The sequence below is a fragment of the Enhydra lutris genome, unplaced genomic scaffold (assembly GCF_002288905.1).
Source record: "Enhydra lutris kenyoni isolate GAN:26980312 unplaced genomic scaffold, ASM228890v2 scaffoldscaffold3, whole genome shotgun sequence".
NCBI lineage: Eukaryota > Metazoa > Chordata > Mammalia > Carnivora > Mustelidae > Enhydra > Enhydra lutris.
In genome coordinates, this window is record NW_019154087.1 from 28,348,769 (window position 1) to 28,373,529 (window position 24,761).

Below are 24,761 nucleotides of genomic sequence, written 5' to 3' on the forward strand. Positions count from 1 at the left end.
TGACCTGAGCCGAAGGCAGAGGCTTTAACTCACTGAGCCACCCAGGTGCCCCTTGTTTTCTTACCCTAATAGCCACACTTCTGCATGTATATGGGTGTATATGTGCATGCATACACACACATGCCCCCCCCCCAATTCGGTCACTTTATTTAAAGCAAGGAGTACAACTCACAGGCTCCTTGATGTGTGAGTTCTGAGTCTCATTCCTGATTACTTCAAACAAGGGTCAGTTACATAATTCAACAGGTAAGTAAGTAAGTATGAATTTCTCACAAGTAAATAAAGTCAACAGATTGTTGTTTAAAGTAAAATGTTCATCATTGAAAAGAAAGTACAGATTAATGATTCCTAAAAGAAAACAATCTGGATTGCTTGGAGACTGGGCATCAATTCACTGTCCAAAACTTGCACTTAATATCAAAGATATTTATTTTGTTATTGAAAGTGAATGGCTGAAATCTGTAGATTCATAATCTATAACAGAAAACTTAAAAGCTCTGACATTTGATCTTAATGTTATCCTAATACTCTCTTAAACAACTGTTAAATGTGTGCCCTGATCCTGACTTTGTATTTATGACTACAAATCTGGTCTGAAAATGTAAAGTTCTAATCCCTAAATAGACTCACTACTGGCTCAGGAATCCCTCAGCCCACAAGGCAGCTTGGACATGACTGTCTTCACTATGAAACCATAAATCCCAGTCACTTTCTCAACAACTGAACATGGTAGCAGCAACTTCCACAGTCCCAGCTGCAACACAGTCATGAAGCTTGCTCTTGGACAGCAGGGCAAGGTTTGGGAAGAACCAGAGGAGTTATTTGGTCTCTCCTTTCTTTGCTACTTTCTCTCTTCAACATGCCCTGTTCCAAATGCACTTGCCCCTCCAGTCCCTTGCTCTTTTCATCTCCCTTACCCAACTATTCATGGTGTTGTACAAATGACCAAGGATTCTTCAAGTATTATTTCTCCAGGTATTCATCTTCATTTGAGGCCAAAAGATGGAACATATCTATAAAAGTTAAAATTCAAGTACCAGTATTAAAATACCTATTTGAGAACACATCACATAGTCACTTAATTATGTCATCTTATTGGCCAATGTTGAATTTGAGAATGCAGTAACAAATTCCTAGTATTCTGTCTTGCATCAGCTGAATAATCATTATATTTATAGTGCTTGGATCTTTTTTTATATCACCAGAGACTGATGAGAAGGATGGAAACAGTTCAGTGGTAGGATGGCTGGGGACGGTTATAAAGAAGATCAAGGGCTTTAATAGCAATTTCATAGAACAAATTGCCTTTTAAAAGACTCTTTATTTGAGAGATGGAGAGAGCACGCTTGTCTGTGCATGAGCGGGGATGGGGGGAGAGGAGTCCAAAGGAAGAGGAAGAGGCTGAGAATCGCAAGCAGACACCGCCCTGAGCACAGAGCCTGACTTGGGTGACTTGGGGCTTGCTCTTGTGACCCCGAGATCATGACCAGAGCCAAAGCAAATAGTTGGTTACTTAACCAACTGTGCCACCCAGGCGCCCCATAACCAACTGATTTTTTAAAAACTTACTGAATAAACATAATATTCAGAAGAAAATTGAACAATTTTACCAAACATTCCACTACTCTAATAATCCAATGTTACTTTTGTGGTGTGCATTAATAGTTCACTCACCAATGCTTATTGAAAACCTTCTATATCACAGGTGACTTGCCATCCTTTTTTCTAATCCTTGTCATCCTCATTTATACAGAATTTTAAATAAGCATGATCATGGCATAGACTACTTTTTCTTTTATTTACTATATCATAAGCAATTTTTCATTAATATATAATGTATTATTTGCCCCAGTGGTACAGGTCTGTGAATCATCAGTCTTACACATTTCACAGCACACATCATAGGACATACCCTCCCCAATGTCCATAACCCAGCCACCCTCTTCCCTCCCCTCTATCAACCCTCAGTTTGTTTTGTGAGATTAAGAGTCCCTTATGGTTTGTCTTCCTCTGGATCCCATCTTGTTTCATTTTTTCCTTCCCTACAATTTTATGTGCTGCTATTTAGAGATATGAGTTAAATTAGATACATTTTTTCAGAAAAAAAAAAGTGTTTCTTGGGATTAGCCAATTGAGAGGTAGGTGGGAAATGACTTTCCTGGAATTAATGGGAGGCATTATTAATGCCATGAAACCCTTTCCCATAATTCCAAAAGAGTTTATCTGGAAAACTTCCAAGAAATCTCATGATTTGTGCCCAGTACAAGAGGGAGACAGCTTTTATTGGATTTGAGAAAAGCTAATAGCCCTCTGAAAACTTATTATGTATAATTTATTTACATACTAGACATGAGCATGTGCTCACAAGGTGTCTTTCAGACTTCTTTTCACAGAATAAGGCTCTAGTGGGGAGCTGTGTTTTGTTTCCAGTTAAGTTTCCAGAGGCTTGCCGTCTCCCTGTCAAGGTCCCGGTGAGTTTAGAAAACATATGTGCATGATGGATTTTCCAGGTCAAAAGCCTTCTCTGTGTAGAGTAATGACTTACAAAAGCCTGAGCTTCAGTATCTATTTTGCTTTCAAACAAAAGCAAGCTGCACAAAGACAGAGGGCTTGGCAAGACTGAAATGAACAGAGCAGGAGTAAGCACAGAGAAAACAGGGAATACTGAACTGCTAGGCCGCCTTTCTATCTGTCTGAAATATGACTCCATGAGTAGGCTGCAAAATGGTATTAAAATTCCTTTTTCTCCATCCTTACAAATATGGGTGAAGATAAGCCAAATTTTCCTAAATCAGGTTTTGCAAACAAGACAAAAGTAATGTGCTGGAGTAAGGTGAGGGAGGAAAGTTCAGCCTAGAGACAAACGTTCCCCATTAACATGCTGTTAAAGCACAGAAATCTTGGTTGCCATTAAGTTTCACAGGAAACTGAAGAACTGAAAGGCAACAATCTGTGGATTCTGGGAGTATGATGAGGTGACGGTATAAGTAGGGTAACTGTGGTTAAGACAAAAAACTTTTCTTCCCTCCCTTCCTCTCTCCTATCCTCCCTTCCTCTCTCCCTTCTAGTCTTTCCTCCCTCCTTTCCTCCTTCTTCTTTTTTTCTACCTTTCTTCCTTTTCATTTCACAGGGAAGTCTTGTTGTAATAAAAGTCTGTCAATAATAAATTCTGCTTGCTTCTTTATTTTGCCTAACATTGATTTGAGCATCTACCACCTCTCTCTTCCCATAGTTCCAGCTAATTTATTGCCTGTCCCTCTTACAGTGAGTACACCAGCTCCTGATATTCATGAATAGTCACAGAATGGTACTCAGGCGACTAAGTGTACAAATCCCACTTCTGATTCCTTTCTTGGCTCCACTCCTACTATATGAGTACTGGCCTTAGAAGAGAAGTCTCTTAAAAATTATCAGTAATATTATTTATTGAAATCCTGTTATGCATCCGTCTCTGGTCCATCTAACTCCAAATGCCCTGCTAATGCACCACATATACTAATTTTGGTCGATATTTCCTTCTTCCTTTTTTTTTTTTTTTTTTTTTTTAGGATTTTACTTATTTGACAGGGAGAGAAGACACAGAGAGAGAGGGAACACAAGCAGGGGAAGTGGGAGAGGGAGAAGCAGGCTTTCTGCTGAGCAGAGAACCCAAGTGGGGCTTGATCCCAGGACCCTGGGATCATGACCTTAGCCAAAGGCAGACGCTTGATGACTGAGCCACCCAGACAGACACCCCTTAGTCAATATTTCTTACAGGCTATATAGTTTGAAAAAAATAAGGTGAGACAGTAGAACCCTAAAGATGTTTCTTTACTCAAGGATCCTTAGCCATTTAAAATGACACAGCCATATTTATATATGCAAGAGAAAAGTTGTGAGTGGGATGCCCCAAATTCCTGGACTATGCTGCTTCTCCATTCTCTTCATCTCTCACCCCTTCCCTCCTGCTCCCTTTCCCCTCTTCTCTCTCTCCCTCTCTCCATCTCTCTCTTTTTGTCCCAAGGTCTTACAGATAACATGCCAAATATATTTAGAAGGTAAAATTGATCTATATAAATTATATATAAAGGCCAATAAAACTATATGAAAAGTTCCCAAGGCCTATATTTTATGTTCTTTCAATGAGTCAAAACAAATAATTTTGTTTTAAAAGCATATATAAAAAGAAAGAGAAAAGTGACCAATCATTTCCTCATGTGACAAAATCAGTTAAATAACTACAACTATAACAAAGCAAAAATTGATTAAGGAAAGAAATAGACATCTGCCTTGGCATATTACAAATTCATATTATTTAATTTCAACTGAGATTTCACTGCTGCTTGGCAAATGTTCTCTCCTTGTTGACTTCATCACAGTCTCCAGAGTGGCCCTTGCTCCCTCCACTTTCTTTGCCCTTACCCACTTCCCCTAGCCCACCTCTGCCCACCCCATTCCAGTTTGTAGATTTGCCTCCCACTTTACCAAAGATGGGGACACATCCAGCATAAATTCCCTCACTTTCTCTCCTCTAATTCCTACTTGACCTCCTTACTTTGGGATAGTCTGTGTTCTCATTTCATTCCTCCCCATCAGCATCTTCATCTTTCTTTATCCACGTACTTCTTGCCTTCCCCTCTGCCTTTAATGGAGTCACATTTCTTGCCCACATCTCCCACTCTCTTTTTTTAATTTTTTTTTTTTTTACTTTTGGGAAAAAATATTAAAGGCTAAATTATAATCTAAGAAATTTTTGCCTAAAGCATGCAGCCAATTTCATTGTTTGTTTACTTTTAATAGTGACTGGTTTGGGCTTCTAAGTAGTGGATGTGAACAGGTGGGAAAAAGTAATGCCCTATTTCCATATTTATTAACTCTGAGGGTTAAAATGAAGTGGTATTACAAATGTATTCCAAGTATAAGCCTCAATTCAAAAACTGAATTGTACAAGAAATTCAATATCTACTTCAACAAGTCCCTGACATTTATTCCCAACCCCATGCAGTTCCCTTTGCAGCAACGTTGTCTCTTGTTCTGGGAAGTGGAGGAAATCAGACCATTAGATATCACTTTCTGAGATGTCTACCATCCTGTATAGACCTTAGTGGTTATCCCACATGGGTCACAGATGCCTTCTTTCTCATCCCCATGCAAAGGACCCAGTAGGGCTCATTAATGCTCATCGGAACTCTCCTCATTTTCTCATTCTCTTTCTTTCTCTCTTTCCTTCTCAAATTCTTCATTTTTTGGTCCCTTTGGGACTCTCTGACTCTTTCTGCTCCTGCCCCATGCTGCAATACAGACGATTCATGACTATGTCACACACATCTGCCTAGACAAACCACTCTGGTCTTTTCTCTACGGAGTTTTAGCATTTCACTGGGCTTTACCCAGCAAAAGAGGGTCAAATCCCATCTGCTATCACATGCCCCCAAATTTCTCTAGGGTTTGGTCATTCCTACTGAATACTATCTCCTTATGTGAAGGAGAGAACTGGTCTCCCTTTTCTTAGACACCCACAGGGACTACCCCCTTTGCTTCGCTTTTGCCACTTCTCATCTCCAAACCTAAAGCATCAGAGAGTTGCAAGATTTGTTCTGACTCACAGATCATTCTCTCTACCCTGAGTTCTCTTGGGGAATAGGACTTTTGAAATTTCACCGAGTTTCTGCTGCAACATTCCTTCCCTAAGGCAATTGATGCTGCAAATCCCAGATGCCTAAATTACTTGTTAATATTACAAAAGATCACCCTGCCAAAATGTCTGTTCCCATGTACTCTAAAACCATCCATACTGATACATTCAAACATGGAGCTACGCTAGGCCTCACCTCTGGTACCAGGGGCACTGATGTACAGCCTAAAGGCCACAGCCACACTTGTGGCCCTGCTTTCCCTATGGCTGCTTCCCATCCACCAACCCCCCCCCCCCCGAATGATGCACAATACCATGGAAGCTATACAGTGCTCCTGCCTCCTGCAGCTACCATGGCACTGCTCCCTAAATCTGACTGGGACAGAGGCTGCTTGCATTGGAGCCTCTGCTATTACTGTTGCTCAGTGTGGCCCTCCAGGACTCTGGACAGGTTGGCTGCAGTGTTTTCCTGCAAGTTGCAACTCTCTTGCTCAAGAATATTAAGTTTCCTGCTAGCACTGAATAGTCCTACCTATAACATAAAAACCATCCAGATAGCTTAGCTAATATAGTGGACAATTTCCTCAATAGAAGAAATAATGTCTTCCTAAGAGAGCTCCTAATTATTGCTCCTAATCCCATTGTGTACCCTTCCCCCTCCCCTAAAGTTTATTCTCACCCAGAAGTTAGGGCAAGACTTAAAAAACAAAGTCAAAGCATGACACTCATCTGCTCAAAGTCCTCCAATGGCTTCACACAATTGGGAGTAAAAACCGACTCCTTATCAAGGTCTAAATAGTCCTATGTGATCTGGTTTCCTATTATTTCTCCCTATACTCTTCCTTTTGCTTACCCTGCTATGGTCTCGGTCTTCAACTCTGGTTCTAGAATACCCTAGTATGCTCTTACCATGAAGTCTTTGAACTAAAAAGTCTTAACTTTCTCCTTCCCTTATAGTACCCTTCATTCTGATTATCTACATGGCTTATTTTTTTATTTCTTTGAAATAGTGTCTCAGAGGAGACATGAAGCCTACCCTGGCTTACTCCGTTTAAAGCTGTAACCTCCAGCATTCCTTATCCTCTTTTCAGATTTATTCTCCCACTAGCACTCATTGAATCTTCTTTTTTAACCTCATGCATTATTTACAGACCATATTTATTATCTTTCTCTCTTTACCACAATGGAAGTTTGTAGTTATTTTTTATCAGTTGTCTTTTCACTTCTCTATTTTCAGCACTCAAAACAATACCTCCTGCATGGTACTCATACAATATTTGTGGAATGAATGAATGATGTATACTTCTCAGGAGCTCACCGTGAAGTAAGAATGTGGCACTCTTTCATTTGGCATTAACAGAGTTTCTTCACTCAATCCTCCAAAGGGAAGAACATCTCTGCATCTTCTTAGCAGGAGTTTTCCTGTTTAGTAATTTAGTTTTCTCGAATGCCTTTGAATTTGGGAAAGGGTTCATTCCCCTTTCTTTTTGTGAGGGATTTGGGCTGGTGATAGTCCTTTCTGCCCCCACTGATCTTTCATAATCTGACTCAGTAAACACTAAGACTTCCAAGCAAATCAAACCATAATGCTCTTTTCTAAATTCCAGTGTTTCCAGATGAAAGTGGTCCTCCTAAGAACATTAGTAATAGGATAAATGCCTTTTGTGGAGCATCTTCTTTCAGTTATGACACTAGGTGTTTTATATACATTAATTTAATCCTCAGAACAACATGTAATATATGTAATATAGGTGTTATCTCCATTTTATACATAAACATGAGGCTCAGAGAAGAAAAAATAATATTCCATAGTTTACAAGGCTAAGGATCCCATAGTTCAAAAATATTTCAGAGATTTGGTGAGTCCCTATAACCTCCATCAAGACATGTATGGTGAAGACACAAAAGCCTTTTGTCCTCACCATTTCTATATTTTAGCAAGTTAATAGGGTCTACTAGGAGCTAGGCGGTATCTCTGGCACCTAGCAAATCCATGAATTTACTACTAAATAAATATTTATTAAATTCAGTGAAATCAAACCTCATACTATGAAGAAACATTATGTTTTGATTGGATATAATCCATAAAGGTAATTTACTAAAGGCCTTAATATGTCTTGGAATGACAGGTGATTACAGAAAATTTAGACACATGGTAGACCCCAAGAAAATCATAAGAAAAAGAAAAAATTAGATGAACTATTATAATTTATGTGCCACTCTTTTTTTTTTTTTTTAAGATTTTATTTATTTATTTATTTGTTAGAAAGCAAGAGAGCGAGAGCACAAGCAGGAAGAGTGTTAGGCAGAGGCAGAGAGAGAAGCAGGCTCCCCGCTGAACAAGAAGCCTGATGAGGGACTCAATTCCAGGACCCAGGGATCATGACCTGAGCCAAAGGCAGCAGCTTAACTGACTGAGCCACCCAGGCATCCCTATGTGCCACTCTCTTATCACTGATTTTTAGCAAATAGCAAGAACCACAAAAAATCCATATTTTTTAACATCCCTGGAACAAGAGTCCACAGCAAGAAATTAGGAAGTAATATCCCCATGGTAATAGTCAATATTTTAATCTTTTTTTTAAACGGTTGCTAACTAATATTCTCTGAAAGAATGAGTCCACTCCAGAGAGCATAAATGAAGAAATTATTAAATTGACAAAGAACCCATGTGAATTATGGGTGACCAAGTGTTGATGAGACAGTTTTTTTATACATATGTCACTTGACGTTATGTGTTGAATAAAACTGTTTTTGTCACGGCATAGCCATATCATGCCTATTTACTATATCTCTGAACCATACCCAGATATTTTAGAGGTTCTACATTATTCTGAATTTCTATAATACAACAAAATCCTAGTAAATTTCCAGCTATAAATTTTAGTTTTCCCTCCACAGTGAGTTGAGTGATTTCCACACTGGCCATCTGGAACTATGACTAGGCTTAAAATGGTTTTTAAGTAAAAATACCACACTAGCTAAAATAATATTTCTAAGACCTATTTTCCATTTGTTTAGAAAGCAAATGTAATTGACCTAAAAGCAAAGAGATTATTTGAGTTGCCATTTAATCCCTAACAATTTTATTGTATTATTTACTCTTTTTCACGTCCAACTGGAGACAGTGCTTCTCTCTGGGGAACTGTTTCCATTGGTCGTGGGACTTGGGAAGCAAAGATTCTAGGACTACTTGGCTACCCTAGCATTATTAGCATTTGTGCTGGTCTCCCATTTTGTATTCTAAGTCTCTTTATTTCTTTGGGAGGGACTGAATTATACTCTCAAAGAGAATCCTATCATTCAAAGTTACTTTCATGCAGATGGAATTTTCAGATCTCTAAATGGCAATAACCTCATTCTTTACCAGAAAGCTCTACTGAGGCAATAATAATATACATTAGAGAAACGAAAATGAATTATCATACCTAAATAAACATTCAAAAAAGTGAAACAAACTACTTCATGCATCAGGTGCAAAGGGCCTGAACATGGAGTTTGTTATCCTTATCATGCCAGCATAAAGAAACAAAAACATTAAGCAAAACAATGCTGGGTTAATATAGTTAAATGTGATATTCCTGAGACAAAATTATTTTATTTTTTATTATTTTTTTTATAATTGACTGATTTTAGAATTAGTTTCAGAAGACCAACTTTGCAGACCAAGATTAACTAGGAAAAGAGGTCTTTACTATCTTGGCCCAAAATATCTTGGAAAGTTCTAAGCCAAGAGAGTGAATCCAAAATATGATATATACTCTTTAAGATGCAAAGGTAGTGTTCAATCTCCTTATCTGGTACTTTTCTATTTTAAATAAGCCAGAGTCAACACGGACAAATTCCAGATCAGGTCCCTTCTGCCTGACAGTGACGGGGATGCATGCATGTTCAGATCTCATTCCAGTGAGACACTTGAAGGAAGAACACAGTTCCTCCCTAAGAGAAGCTGTCTCTTCAGGTTCAGAATATGAATGTAGTCCTTTCTGCTACGAGGCTTTTGGAACTAGAGCATGTCACAAAACATATTGGTATTCTAACCTAGAAGCCAACTTTCAAACAGCGTTTCTTTCTTACAGGTGTTGAAAGGTGCTACTCCCCAAGCAGTAAATAGCAGTGATTCATTAGCATAATGGCATAGAAAAACAGATGACCAAGAACTGTGTGAATGGATTATTCTATTGCTGGGAGTTGCAGTAATGAATCATCATTTCCACTCAATACTCCTCCCTTCTTCTTATTTTGGACAGCTTCCCTTCTTGAAGGAAGACATTATGAGGAAGAGACTTTATAAACCAGAATTGGGAAATGATGCCCTTCAGCTTTGACTCAGAAAGTTGGCTGAAGTAACTCAACTACCCATACCAATATTTCAAAGTTGTGTTCAATATTTTCATTAACTTTGAGCAATCCTTTTTTCTAATTCATTTTTACAAGGGACAAAAAGAACTAATACTACACACTCACACGCACGCACGCACGTGCACATGAGCAAGTTAAAGCTAGGATGACCAGAGATCCCTTTCATAAAACATTTTTCCCTAAAAACTGCATTTTGATACAAAACCCAAAGATATATATATTTTTTGAATATCAAACCTTCCTTACTTTCTAAATATACGGGCAGGAATTTCTCTTAGTTAATTGGACTAGGCTGGGAGAACTTTCCGTCAATGATTTAAAAGTCTCCAAAGGCAAAGGAAACAAAAGCGAAAATGAACTTTTGGGACTTCATCAAGATCAAAAGCTTCTGCACAGCAAAGGAAAGAGTCAACAAAACTAAGAGGCAACCCACGGAATGGGAGAAGATATTTGCAGATGACAGTACAGACAAAAGGTTGATATCCAGGATCTATAAAGAACTTCTCAAACTCAACACACACAAAACAGACAATCATATCAAAAAATGGGCAGAAGATATGAACAGACACTTCTCCAATAAAGACACACAAATGGCTATCAGACACATGAAAAAATGTTCATCATCACTAGCCATCAGGGAGATTCAAATTAAAACCACATTGAGATACCACCTTACACCACTTAGAATGGCCAAAATTAGCAAGACAGGAAACAACACGTGTTGGAGAGGATGTGGAGAAAGGGGAACCCTCTTACACTGTTGGTGGGAATGCAAGTTGGTGCAGCCACTTTGGAGAATAGTGTGGAGATTCCTTAAGAAATTAAAAGTAGAGCTTCCCTATGACCCTGCAACTGCACCACTGGGTATTTACCCCAAAGATACAGATGTAGTGAAAAGAAGGGCCATCTGTACCCCAATGTTTATAGCAACAATGGCCATGATCGCCAAACTGTGGAAAGAACCAAGATGCCCTACACAGACGAATGGATAAAGAAGATGTGGTCCATATACACTATGGAGTATTATGCCTCCATCAGAAAGGATGAATACCCAACTTTTGTAGCAACATGGACGGTACTGAAAGAGATTATGCTGAGTGAAACAAGTCAAGCAGAGAGAGTCAATCACCATATGGTTTCACTTATTTGTGGAGCATAACAAATAACATGGAGGACATAGGGAGATGGAGAGGAGAAGGGAGTTGAGGGAAATTGGAAGGGGAGGTGAACCATGAGATGGACTCTGAAAAATAATCTGAGGGTTTTGAAGGGGTGGGGGGTGGGAGGTTAGGGGAGCCAGGTGGTGGGTATTAAGGAGAGCACGGATTGTATGGAGCACTGGGTGTGGTGCAAAACCAATGAATTCTGTTACGCTGAAAAGAAATTAAAAAAAAAAAAAAGCTTCTTACAGCAAACAAAGGCAAGGAAGGGAAGGAAAAGAACCAAGTCTCTAAGACGTCTTAGCAGAGATAGAGAACTTAAACCACCCAGCAACGTTCTCAGAGCCATAGCATGTACCTACACTGCATTCCTACAATCTCTAATTTACAGGTTTTTGGAAGGGCGGCTCTTAGCTCAAGCTTTAGGACCTACATCTCTACTTACGTTCTTTATCCAATAGGCAATGGTATAAAGAGAGAGGGAAGGGGTAGGAAAAATACTATCAGTGAATAAGGTAAGGTTTTTATTTTTGTTTTTGGCTTGTTTTGTTTTAACAGAAAAATCCGTACCTAAGCCAAATTTGATTAGGGTGACTTTTGGGAAGCCAGCCAAGAGGCATCTGGGAAATAGTTGGAACTGCACTAGACAAAATCAGGAGGGTTGTGTCTTAGTTCAGCTATTCCCCCACCTGATGGTATGATCTTGACAAAGTCCCTCAGACTCCTACTCCTTCATTCCAATTCTTACACTGATGGGATTTGGACAAATAAGCCAGTTCCAGTGAGTTTCACCACTGTATTCAAATTTCTAGCTAAAGAAGACCAACCAAGGTGAAAACACAGAACAGTCTCTCACTTCTCTTCCAATAAGTAAAGGAGCCAAGAAATCTGTGTTGGAGAAAATGGTGCTGGGATTTGACCCTTTTAGTAGCATCACTATATTCCACCATGAGGCTTCTTATTCACTTGAGAAAGAAAAAAAAAGGAAAGCTGTGAATTTGATTCAAATGAAAATATTTACTATTAGGTACAAACGCTCGAATACAGACACATAGTATGGTTAACAAAAGTAAATTCTCATGAATGATTGTGAGAATGGTAATCATGGTAAATTGGTAAAAGTTAATGATTACATTGAGAGATACCCAATTTTTCCAGTTTCCTTTAGAAGCTTGATAAATCAAAACATAGTAGAGTTTTTGTTGTTGTTGTTGTTTTGTCTTGTTTTGTTTGTTGTGTGTGTGTGTGTGTTTAAGAGAGAGACAGAGCACACACAAGCACCTGTGCATGGGGGTAGGGGGACCGTAGGGGCAGGGGGAGAGGGAGAATCTCTCTTGAGATTGAGAGTGGGACTCAATCTCATGATTCTGAGATCGAGAGTGGGACTCAATCTCATGACTCTGAGATCATGATCTAAGCTGAAATCAAGAGTTAAAAGCTTCAACCAACTAAGCCACACAGGCACCCCAAACCATAATATAATTTTAAATGTAATGTTGAACAATATGGCCATAGCCACTATTGTAATATCCAACATGCTTTGAGTCATTACAATGTATCTGAGATTTTAAAAGCACTGTTTAATATATTCTTGGTAATAACTGTATAGATATCAAGTAAGTAGTATCATTGTTTCCATTTCTTAGATGGGCACAAGATTCCTAGAACAGAAGGACTTTGTCTGAGGTTACACCAAACCTGAAACCACAGCCTGTCCTCTCAGAAACTATCCTCTGCCTTCCTGCTTATGTTCAACTCATCTGGTTCAAAGTGCAGTTCTATTTTTCAAGAAAAGGAAGCATTCATTCCCATTTTATGAAAAAGCATGCCTATGAAATAAGCCTCTTTCTTCAGCTATTCAAGACTATCTCACCCAGGGGCAGCTATCTGAATAATAACAGAAGTTACAATTTGCAAGAGAAGAGCAAATTTTATGAGATGATAAATCTATCAGATTTCTCCTTGGCAAATTTCTCAAAATATTTCACCCAACCTAGAGATCTACCTTTCATTTATCCTCTGTAAAACAGCAGAAATAGAGTAGAAATGTCAGTGTTTTGAAAAGATAAAGAAAATGGTTAAGTATTATTTTTATTTACAATTCTTACGTGAAGTTTACATTTAGGGCTCAGAATAACGTTGTGTTTCAACTATACACTGCTTTTGAGAAACTGCCGTCATGCAAGTGAGCAACATCAGACCTAGATTCATTACAAATCTTATTTGTGGATCAGGAGTTTTTACCCTTCATGTGATAATTCTCTTGAAAAATATTTTCCCTGTCCTGTGTACCTGTCCCACCTCATTAAGTGTCAGTTGCAGACCAACTTAAAATGGTCTTCTGCACTTAGCCGTGCTGCTACCTGCATGAATGACACTAGCAAGTTTAAATAAAGTATACATTGAAAGTGTGAAGGGTTTAAAATTCTTTTGATCCTCAGATTTGGTATGCTTAGCATTGTGGTCTATGCAAAGCAAAGTTATTAGCTGAGGCAATGAAGACATTTGAGCACCCTATGTTTCTATTCTTTGATGTTAAAATTAGAAATGGAATTGCAATAACTGTAGATATTATCAGGTTAAAGTAAACATATGTCAGTAATATGAAAACCAAGTCAATACTTTAAGCAATAAAGTGGAAGTAGAACAGGACTTGAATTCACAGAATATTCATTTGAAAGAGAAAGTAAGATAGAATAGAACAAACATGAGCTTTGGAACAACACAACTCTGGTGTGAGTTGACAAATCTTAACTTAAAAACCTACCCATCTATTATCTTAATGAAGTTACTTAAGTTTTCCAAGCCCTAGCTTCCATATCTGTAAAATAGGATCCATGCCATTTAACTTGTGTCATATTTATAGAAATTAGAGATATTGAATATCAAACAACAGTTGGTTAAGTCACTTAACATCAACTTTCTTACCCTTCTTGTGCCCATTTAAAAGATATGGTTAATCCAAATAAAACACAATCATTATGAAACAACTTTGTAAATTCGAAAATGCTGGCAACTATAGTAGCAGCAGATTATCCTTGTCTGGAGTTCTGAGCTGTTATGTGAGACCTGTGATTAGGTATAAACTGCTTTCCCTTGGGAGAAACACTGATGGCTGGGACATTTTCACAGTCTTAAGTTTCTCTCTCACTTGTAGCTTTTTAAAATTTTCCCAATTTCCAAAATATCTGAATCTTTGATAATGAACCACTTGTTATTTGCTTCCCATATGATGGTAAATACTTCTAAGAGGAAATAAAAATTTCTATGAGCAAGAAAAACTAAGAAATGTGGTTTAAATGTATGGGCAAGTGGGCTACCTAAAATAGACATCCAGAATCAGATAGACATGTTCAACCAGTACCCTAGCACTGGTCCTGACTAGACCTCCCCATCTGTAGGACTACCAACAGAGTATATATACAACATGGATGAAGACAGGCAAACGCACGACCCTTGTATCCATCTCACTTTCCAAGGAGAATAAATGAGAGAGATGGGCATGAACAATTCCTGCTCTCAAACTCACCCATCAAATTAAGTCATCCATCCTCCATGGAGCAAAGTGTACAAGAAGTGGAAAGAGGCCAGGAGAATATTACTATTAAAGATTTCTCCTGGGGCATCTGGGTGGCTCAGTGGGTTAAGTCTCTGCCTTTGGCTCTGGTCATGATCTCAGGGTTCTGGGATCGAGCCCCACATTGGACTCTCTGCTCAGTGGGGGCCTGCTTCCCCTGCCCACTGCCTGCTTCTCTGCCTACTTGAGATCTCTATCTCTCTGTCAAATAAATAAATAAAATCTTAAAAAAAAAAAAAGATTTCTCCACATAAAAAGAGACAACCAAGAGTAGGGAAGAAGCATTCCTTCACCCATTGGGATGAAGGAAACCCCCTATTGGGATGCATATTTTAATTGAACACAGACAAGTTTCAAAAATAATTTGTTACTCAACTCCAAACTTCGAAATAGAAATTTATGCAATATGATTGACCTGGTGTTAGAATTAACCATAACAATAATAGTCATCATGGCAATTGCCACCACCATATAGTGAGCCAGGCACTGAGCTATATCCTCTCTCTGTATTACTTAGTAAGATATATCTCTAAGCAGGTATTATTTTTCTCATTTACCCTCTCACAGAGTTTAAATAATTCACATAAAATTATCAACTTGATAGTACATAGTAGAACCAGAACTTAAATCATAATTTGCCAAAGCAAAGCTTGTGTTCTATCATAAATATATGTATAAGTTTTTTGTCATAATAGGACAAACTCCTGTATCTTTTTCTACTTCTCCAATGACAGGATACAAAGTCAGGTGAGAAGTCTTCTGATGTAAATATATGAAAATCCAGCATCTATGTGTCCAAACTGGTAGGAAGAACAATCTTTCACAGAGTTTTCCCTTCTAAGGATTCATAAAAATTCCCCCCAAATTAATCCTTTGAACAGATTCTTCTAGGGCTTACCTGTTGCACTAAATCAGACGTACCCATTGTGACTAGTCTTTGTATGACCTGATATTTAAGCAGCAACCCCTGCTGGCTGACCTCTGTTTCTCATGATGTAGTTCTAACACTTCTCAAGAGCCCTGCCTGTTGTCATTGCTGACACAAGGACAGTCCAACAGTTCGGTACAAGGCCCTCTCAACGCAACTGCTGGTCTTGCAGTGTGTCCTCAGGTGCTAGAGAGAACACACCTATCTTCAAATCTATGCTCAACAACTGTCCCATAAGTCTAGCCCAATGTGATAGGTCTTTATAACTTGGTTTTTATGTATTCATTTGCATGACTCCCCTTAGGACACAGGGTTGCCTGTAAGACAGTTGACTCAGAACAGATTCCAGTGGAAGCCACCAAGGGAGCTTCAACCTTCCAACCTTTGTTCAGACACCAGCCCATTGTTCCTCTTTCTGTTTCTTCAGCAGCCTTATTACTTTCCCTACATACAACCTTGTTAAAAGATCCTTGATCTATTCTAAAGTTTTCCATAACTTTTTCCTTCACAACAAAGTACTTCAGGTCTTGACCCCTTCCTGCCCAAAAGATCTCTGTGCTCATAAAACAAATCTTTGTAGCTTTTCACCAAGAACTCCCAGCTCCCCATATCAATGAGTAGGAGGAAAGGACACTGGGTCACTCCTCCATGCTGATTTACTAAATATGTCCAGATACGCTCTTGCTAAAAAAATCTCTTTTCCTTCCCACCTCATCTCTCAAACATTGCTTCACTCCAAAATAAGTGTATATCCTATCTTACCTAAAGGAATCCACATAATTTTTATCTATTATTGTATGTATGATACATACATACATACACCAATACACGAATTTATATTGATCCCCTTAACTTTCCATCTAGTTTGAAAAATATATTCTCTCCTAAATTAATGCTACCATCCAGGTCCTACTCTTTCCTAACTGCTGAGGGAATTTGGTCCTTCTTTCACTAATTTAATGCATTCCTTCAACTATCTTTTCCTTGGTTTGTATTGTTAGCAATACACTTGCATTTAACATCATTTTCTGTATACACAGCTGTGCGCTATCATTACTTCCTGTCTGGTTTCTTGAAATGCACTGACCCCGGCTATATTTGTTGCTTTTATTTTCTTACCTTTCCATTTATTCTTACTTATTTGCAATCCCCTTTCCCTAAATGAAACCTCAATCGCTAAGGCCAAGAACAGCTTTCTTCTTACCAAATTTAATATTCTTTCCTTTTAATAAAACTGCTATCTGTTCTTGATCCTGTATCTTGTGGCCTTGATCTTTGCTATTTGCTCTTAATTTTCTGTACCATTTCCATGAGAAATATCACCCACTTTCACAGGTTGAATGATGCCTGATTCATAAATTTCTATCTTAAGTCCTGACTTCTTCGTCAACTTTGTCTTTTGCTATAGCATTCATGTCACAATTGAATGCCGCAGACCATGAACTTGGTGTGTCTAAATTAGATTCACAATCCTGTCTCCATTCCACTTCCACAACCCTAACTCCTCATTTCACAGATGAACATTAAAAATCATGGATTTATCATTGTTTCTTACCTTCTTTTCATTTCTTGTATTATAATCAGTCACCAAGTTCTGTAAACATATCTATCAAAATGCCCAGGCTGCGCCCTTTCATTTTAATTCAAACTCTCCTAGCTTCTTGTCTGAGTTATTGCCATGGCTTCTCAACTGGTCAATCTAATTTCAGTCTTTTTTCTACATCCTGAACACTGTGTTCAGTTTACTTTTCTAATATAAGACAGTCCTATTTTCAACACATAAAAATCAAATCAAATTTCTCATTCTGGCTTTTTAGTTTGTGAAAACGTGGTTTCATTTACTTCTCCAAACTTCTATTATTTTGAAACATAAAGTTCTCTACAGTTATGTTTTTGCACCACTTCCTCCAATTTTTGCCTAATAGTTCCCTCCCACTACCATCATACACAAATATTCCATGCTGAATGTTGTCTCAAAGTTTTTTGTAATTATTATCTTCAGACTAAAATCGTATATCAAAATCATATCCAAGACAAAGCTCTACTTCCTTCAGCCATGTTTATCTCTAGGCTTCACTTTCTTCCTAATTTAAATAACAGTTGTTTGTCATGTTGTATACTTTGTACCCATTCCAGGGGTGGTTACCCCTGGGGAAAAAAAAAAATAACCAAAACTATGAGTGTGTTTTCCCAATTTCAAATATTTAGATCATTGTCCCCTTATTTGCAGTCTTCCTTATTTAAAATTATATCTTAGTTATTCAGATGACATTATGAAAATTGCCTTATTTAAGTACCATTAGCATTCATTCACCTCTCTTTAACTTGTTCATGTTAAAGCATTCTGATTATAATAGCTGTAATAGCAGTGGCTGGGAAGAGGGAAAGCAAGGCATGAAATGAGACAGTATATAGTAAATACCTCAAATCACAAACCTCAGAATCAACAAGGCTACAATTAAAAGCATACAACCATAAATTTTGGAGGTTGAGGGAAAGGCAACTCAGCAGAGACTTCTTGAACATATACTACATACAACAGTCTAAAGCTTTTAATGAACAAAGTCCTTGGTTTTGTGGAGTGGATAATTAAATGAAGGAATTTATTTATTTTGCAATGACACATCATTAATATTTTAAAATTTTTCTAAAACTTAAAAGTAAGGCAAGTCGAGGGTGGTATATCCCCTTAATACCCTTTTAATACATACTGGAACTTTTTTTTTTAAGGCACAACCAAGAATTACTAAATTATTTCGGTTAATGTATCTTTGTTTAACTTGCTATTTATATGCGAATAAAAATTCAGCTATCGGGAAATTACATGATTTCTCCCCAGTAGAAAAGATAACCTCAAACGTTAAAATTTTATTGCCCTGTAGGACACTAGCCATTTTTTATAGCTAACCTAGCAATCTTCTTTTAATTTAAACTCTTCTAAACGCTCTTTTAATAGTTAGTCCAAAGAACAAATAAATATATATTCATCCTATATCTGCAAGATAGTGAGAACTAAAACCAACATAATTTCCTGGTTTCGTTAAACCAGGAAAAAATTTCATTAATTTTGTTAAACACTTACAAGGATGAGGCATATTTTTCTGTTCTGATGTTAAACAACACTGGGCCCAAGGTAAAAAATGTTCTGCCTGCTCAATGGAATATATTTGCTCCTAAAAGATTAGATTGTAAACCAATGAAAACAGTATATGTATTAAGACTAATAGCTTACTTATTAAGATTTGCTTCAAAACTCTTGCTTTGCTGTCCTCACCAATCCAAAACTATTATGTATAAACTCTGCCCAATCCCAGGTAGTTCCCCGACTTACAAAATCACCGGGCTCAGGACCTAATACTCTAAAAATATCTTCACTTAATTTATCCTATTTGAGACCCTACTATTGAATTCTCTAAAATATCATCAAACAATAAATTAATAAAGCTGAGTTTATGAAAACTAGTAAAGCAGAATATCATGTTAGCAGTGTCTTAGAAGAGGAGAATTAGAGACATATATAGACTTTGACATCTGAGTTCAAGTAGTTTAAGGTGGGTCTTTCAAAGTTTTCTGGGGAGAGGAATGTACTGGGAATGAATAAAGTTGGTGAAAATGTGGCATGGATGGATGCAGTAAAAGGATTTGACATGAATCTTTCTAAGTAAATGGCTATTTGAAAAGTGAGCTGTTTACCCAGATAAGCAGATAGTTATCTCAGAAAAAATGATTTACATGAATTTCCAGAAGCAAACAGTGAAAGCACTTACTCATTTACGGTCTTATATTTCCTCAGCAAAGACTTCTTGGGAAAAAGCCAGATTGGCATAGGTGATCTCAGTTCTTGGTGCTAACAGCTATGATGTCTTGATGTGGATGGTCTCCTTTCTCATGAAGACTGTCAATTTGGCATTCTCTCTAACTGCAACATCTAATAAACCTAGCTTTACTAGCTTAGTATGTTTTCTTCTGGTCTTGGACTAACTGACAGTGAACAAGAGTTATGTTTTTAACTCGGAAAAACATACTTTAATATCTAGGTCAAGTTTAAATAGTCTACTTTTAAATAGGTGATCAACAAATAAATGCTTAAAGAAAAAAACACCTTATGACATAAAATATTATAAAAATATTCAACTAAAAATGAGAAAGATATTATTTGGTTATCTAAAAATGTCATAATTGAAATACTTCTATCACTTTTTAAATTTAAATTCAATTAGCCAACATATAGTACATCATTAGTTCAGATGTAGTGTTAACTAATTTAATGGCAAAATTTAGATCTTTTATCATATTCAAGGTTATGATGATTAATTGACAGGTCAACATGACTAGGCTAAGAGATGCCCAGACAGCTGGTAAAGCATTATTTCTGGGTGTGTCTCTGAGAGTGTTTCCAGGCACCAGTGCCAGAGGGCATCATCCAAACCACTGAGGACCTGAATAGAAAAAAAGTGTAGAGAAAGGGCAAATTTGCCTTCTGTTTGAGATGAAACATCCACCTTTTCTTGCCCTCAGATGTTGGTACTTCTGTTTCTCAAGCCTTCTGTACTTACACCATAGGCTTCCTGGTTGTTGGGCCTTGGGATATTCCACAATTATTTTTAATGATTCCTACCATTGGCTCCCCTGGTACTCAGGCCTTTGGGTTGGACTGCAACTACACCATCAGCTTTTCCCTGCCTTCAGCTTGCAAATGACAGATCGTGGGACTTCTTAGCCTTCACAATCCTGTAAGCCAATCTCTTATAATAAATCCCTTATATATTGGGACGCCTGGGTGGCTCAGTTGGTTAAGCAGCTGCCTTCGGCTCAGGTCATGATCCCAGCGTCCTGGGATCGAACCCCGCATCAGGCTCCTTGCTCGGCAGGGAGCCTGCTTCTCCCTCTGCCTCTGCCTGCCACTCTGTCTGCCTGTGCTCTCTCTCTCTCTCTCTCTGACAAAAAAAAAAAAAAAAAAAAAAATCTTTAAAAATAAATAAATAAATAAATAAATCCCTTATATATCTCCTATTGGTTCTATTTCTCTGGAGTATCCTGACTAATGCAATTGCCTAACAAATTTGATAAATAATTTCTGTTGTAGACCCACAGTTCACATTAACCCATAAATAGAACAAGAAGCTTTATATTAAAGGACCAGTTTAAATTTTACACATTACCAAGGTTTTTATTTGACCATAGAACTCTATTTTTATAACCTTTAACAGCCCACAGGATTGGGTTCAGTAAACATTCTGGGGAAAATAAATGGTGATACTGAACTTGTCTGTATTTTTGTCATAACATAAACTCAGAGGCATAGATACAAAATTTCTGTTATAAGCCATGTACATAGTACTTACTTACATACTTGATGATAATTATGGTTGTTTTAATTAAGTAACTGACTCAGAACTAAGGATATCCCCTAAAATATGCAACAACACAATTAACCTAAATACTTCATTTGTTATGACTTTCATCACTATAAGTTTACTTTTACTCACTTTATTTTTATATATCTATAAAGTTCTGCCTACAACTTATAAGATTCAAGGGAAAACATTTTAGGGCCAATCACTTTTGAAAGTAAATAACTTGTCTGTAAAAGTTATTAAATGGCCTATATTTACTATTTGCTGTTGAATTATGTCTTGCTAAAACTTTAAAAACCATAAAGTGCATAAAAAATAAAATTCATGACATTTCATTATAAATTGTTGCACTGAAAATGATCAAGATGTTTTATAGCTTTTGAATAATCAACACTCCACAATTATTTCTAACAATTCCCAATAATTTTAAAACAAAATCCGAATTGTTGCTCTCATTTGTTACTCCACAGAATACCAAATCAGTAGGCAAATTTCAACCTTTTTTGAAATTATTCCAGATTTTAGAGATGCTGAGGCATGGATATCTTTACTTCATAATATGCCTCTGAACTTGGTTCTTAAGAATAAACATAGGGCCACCTGGTTGGTTGAATATCCAACTCTTGATCTCAGTGCAGATTATGATCTCAGGGTTGTGAGTTCAAATACCCCGTGTTATGCTCCACGCTGAGCATGGAACCTACTTTTAAAAAAAGAGAGAGAGAGAGAATAAACACAAACAAGGCATATTGAATTATTTATAGAAAATTAAAATGAGTTTTGTTTATTGAAATAACTTCGTAAGGATAATGACAAGTAGGCTTTCCTGGCATTTTGAATTTGAGAACTATTTTTTATAGGATCAGGTGTCTTTCTGTCTTTTTAGAGAGGGTTAGTATTCTAATGTTCTAGAGCAGTATTGAATTAGCCAGTAGAAAAGGGTGAAAATCATCAACAGAAAGAGCTAAAATCTTAGCAAAGCTGGAGGCAATTCCTTAGACCTTGACAGTCAGCACCACTCTCAGCACAAAATCAGGTATTTAGCTGCGGTTGTCACTGTCTTGCAGAAGCTTTAGCATAAATGCCAGTAACACTGCTACCCATTTCTCAAATGGACCTGTGGCTTATCTTTCCAAGAAAGCAGCTGTACACAACAGAGACAGCAAAGGAGGGTAATTTACCTCCTCAGACCATCAGAAAACTACATGTAAAAAGAGAGAACACCCACACACAGAGAACTTTCCAATATTTACTGTACCCTATGAACTTTGAATACAAACTTCTTCAAAGGAAGAAGACTCAAAATTTTTAATTGTTCTGTTTTTCTTCTTGTGTGTTATATACATGGATAGGGTGTGGATCTAATTCTAGCTTATCTCAAAATGTCAAGAAACCCACTGTATTTTTTGTTTTTCTAGTTGGTTTGGTTTTGCTTTTTTCCTTTTCCTACTTGAACTAGTCAGGGCAGTGATTAATAGAGAAGGAGATTTAGTTGTGGAATTCAGAATGTGGATGAGGTTTTTCAAAATGTTCCTTAGACACTCTGAGTTTATAAAAGCCAGAACAGGAGCAATTTCCCTCCAGGCCTAACAGTAACTCATAATTAGTCAGCTGTTAATCAGGAAGGCAATCTCATTCTCTCAATCCCCAAAGTGAGCTTTAGGCTTTAGGCTCTATTTTCTTGCCTGTAACAAAATGTGGAAGGTGAGGTCCAGAAAGGCAGCAAAGGATTTAGCATTTTCTTATTGGGGCATGAATTTAATATGTCCTTTAAAACAGTGGACTTAAAGCATTTGAAGACCACTACATTAAGTTAGGGCAAAGGCTATTAGAAATTAAATTGAGTAGAAAAAAGACAAGGATGTACATAAATGTGAAGTTGGTAGAAAGCAATATATCTTAAAAATGAAACAGGATATCTGTAAATATAGGCAGTGATACAGCAAAATTTCCACCTCTCACTGGTCTTTCCCTGAACTCCCAATTTGAAAATGGGCTTTTACAACAGGAAATATACAATGCCAATGGCCACTTGGCAAGAAACTGCAGCACCTTCAAATCCAGAACCTCATAATCATAGACTCTTCTTAAACTCCAAGAGGAGACCTAACTTATGTTCAGTCAATGTGAGATGTGTGCTAGCAAGATCAAATTTGCCTTTGAAGTGTCTAAAAGTCATTTAATCTAGAAGAATGAGATAGGTTACTAAAGAACAGTTTTTCAGTTTGTTTGTTAGAATGATTAAATATCACATAGTCAAAAACTCACTTACCTTGCATAGTTGGAAATAAGATTTTCTATAAAAGCAAATTTCACAAGTACTTTTTGAGTCAAGCTTTTACTTTTTTTTCGCAATTTTTGTCAGAAATACTGCTAAAATGATTACATATTTCCTGTCCTACTAAAAACAAACAAACAAACCTAACAACCTTTTTGTGGGTAGCTCAAATTCTTTATTAAAAGCAGCAATTATAATACAGTTCTGGAAAAATCACCCTACCTTTGGGTACTACTGAGGTAGGCAAGATCATTACACCCCTAAACTACACTGGTCAAGATTAATTTCATTTTATTAACTGTGACTATTGTAACTGTGTTCTCTCCATCTTATCAGTCCATTTGTTCTGACTTCTCGCTCAAACTGGGTCGTTTCCTTTTCTTCACCTTACGTTTGCCCCTTGGAACCTGCGGCTAATCCAAACTGTCATTAATGTTGTCTGTATAAAAAACATATAGATGGGGATGCCTGGGTGACTCAGTAGGTTAAGCATCAGACTCTTGATACTGGCTCAGGTCATGATCTCAAGGTTGTGAGATGGAGCCAGACTTGAGGGGTCTGTGCTGAGCAGGGAGTCTGAGACTTTTCTCCCCCGCCCCCACTGGCATGTGCTCGCTCTCTCTCTCTCAAATAAATAAATAAATAAATCTTTAATACAGATAGATAGATAGATAGAGATATGTTATCAATGAAGGGCTGAGGCGTTCCTCAATGAATAAAGTAGAAAGGCCCATGAGCTTAAACCCAAATATACATCTTTTATCACATACGGGTCTTTTTTTTTTTTTTCCCAATTCAATTTGTTTTTTCATCTGTGTTCACTAGTTAAGTAATGTTTCAGATAAATTATTTTCAGATTCATGGGTAACCATGTCTATTAAGAAAAGCATAATCTTATATACTCATTGCATTTTAAATACATCAGTATAGATACATATTAAACTATTATTAACATATTAATGATATTGTTTAATAAGCCTAATTAACATAATTAACAACAGGTTTAATATATGTATTATGTTACAATAAATTAAACATTAAGTTTAATAAATGATAATCTAAGTTTTATATATATGTAAAACTTGTTTTTTTCTGATCTCTTGTTAGAGAGGATTATGTATCTCTTATTAGAAAAAACTGGTTTACCTGGCATATAGTAAGTTCCTTTAAATATCATATATTTATTGAATGAATGAGTGTTCTGCTGATATTACATACACATATAAACACATACAGACATATCTATTGCTTATCAGAGGTAGGCAGTTTTAACTAGAAAATAATCATAGGGATTCCTTATTATTCTTATTATGGCATTCATACTAAGTATAATACATAACCAGACTTTTCTCAATTCCTTCTTGGCAAAAATCAGAGCTATCTTTTCCTCTGCCTTACTTTTTCTAAATTTTCATCCTAATTTCTTTCTAAGCAAACCTCTTCATCCTAACCTTCCATCCCTAGCATCCCTTCACCAACTGTTCT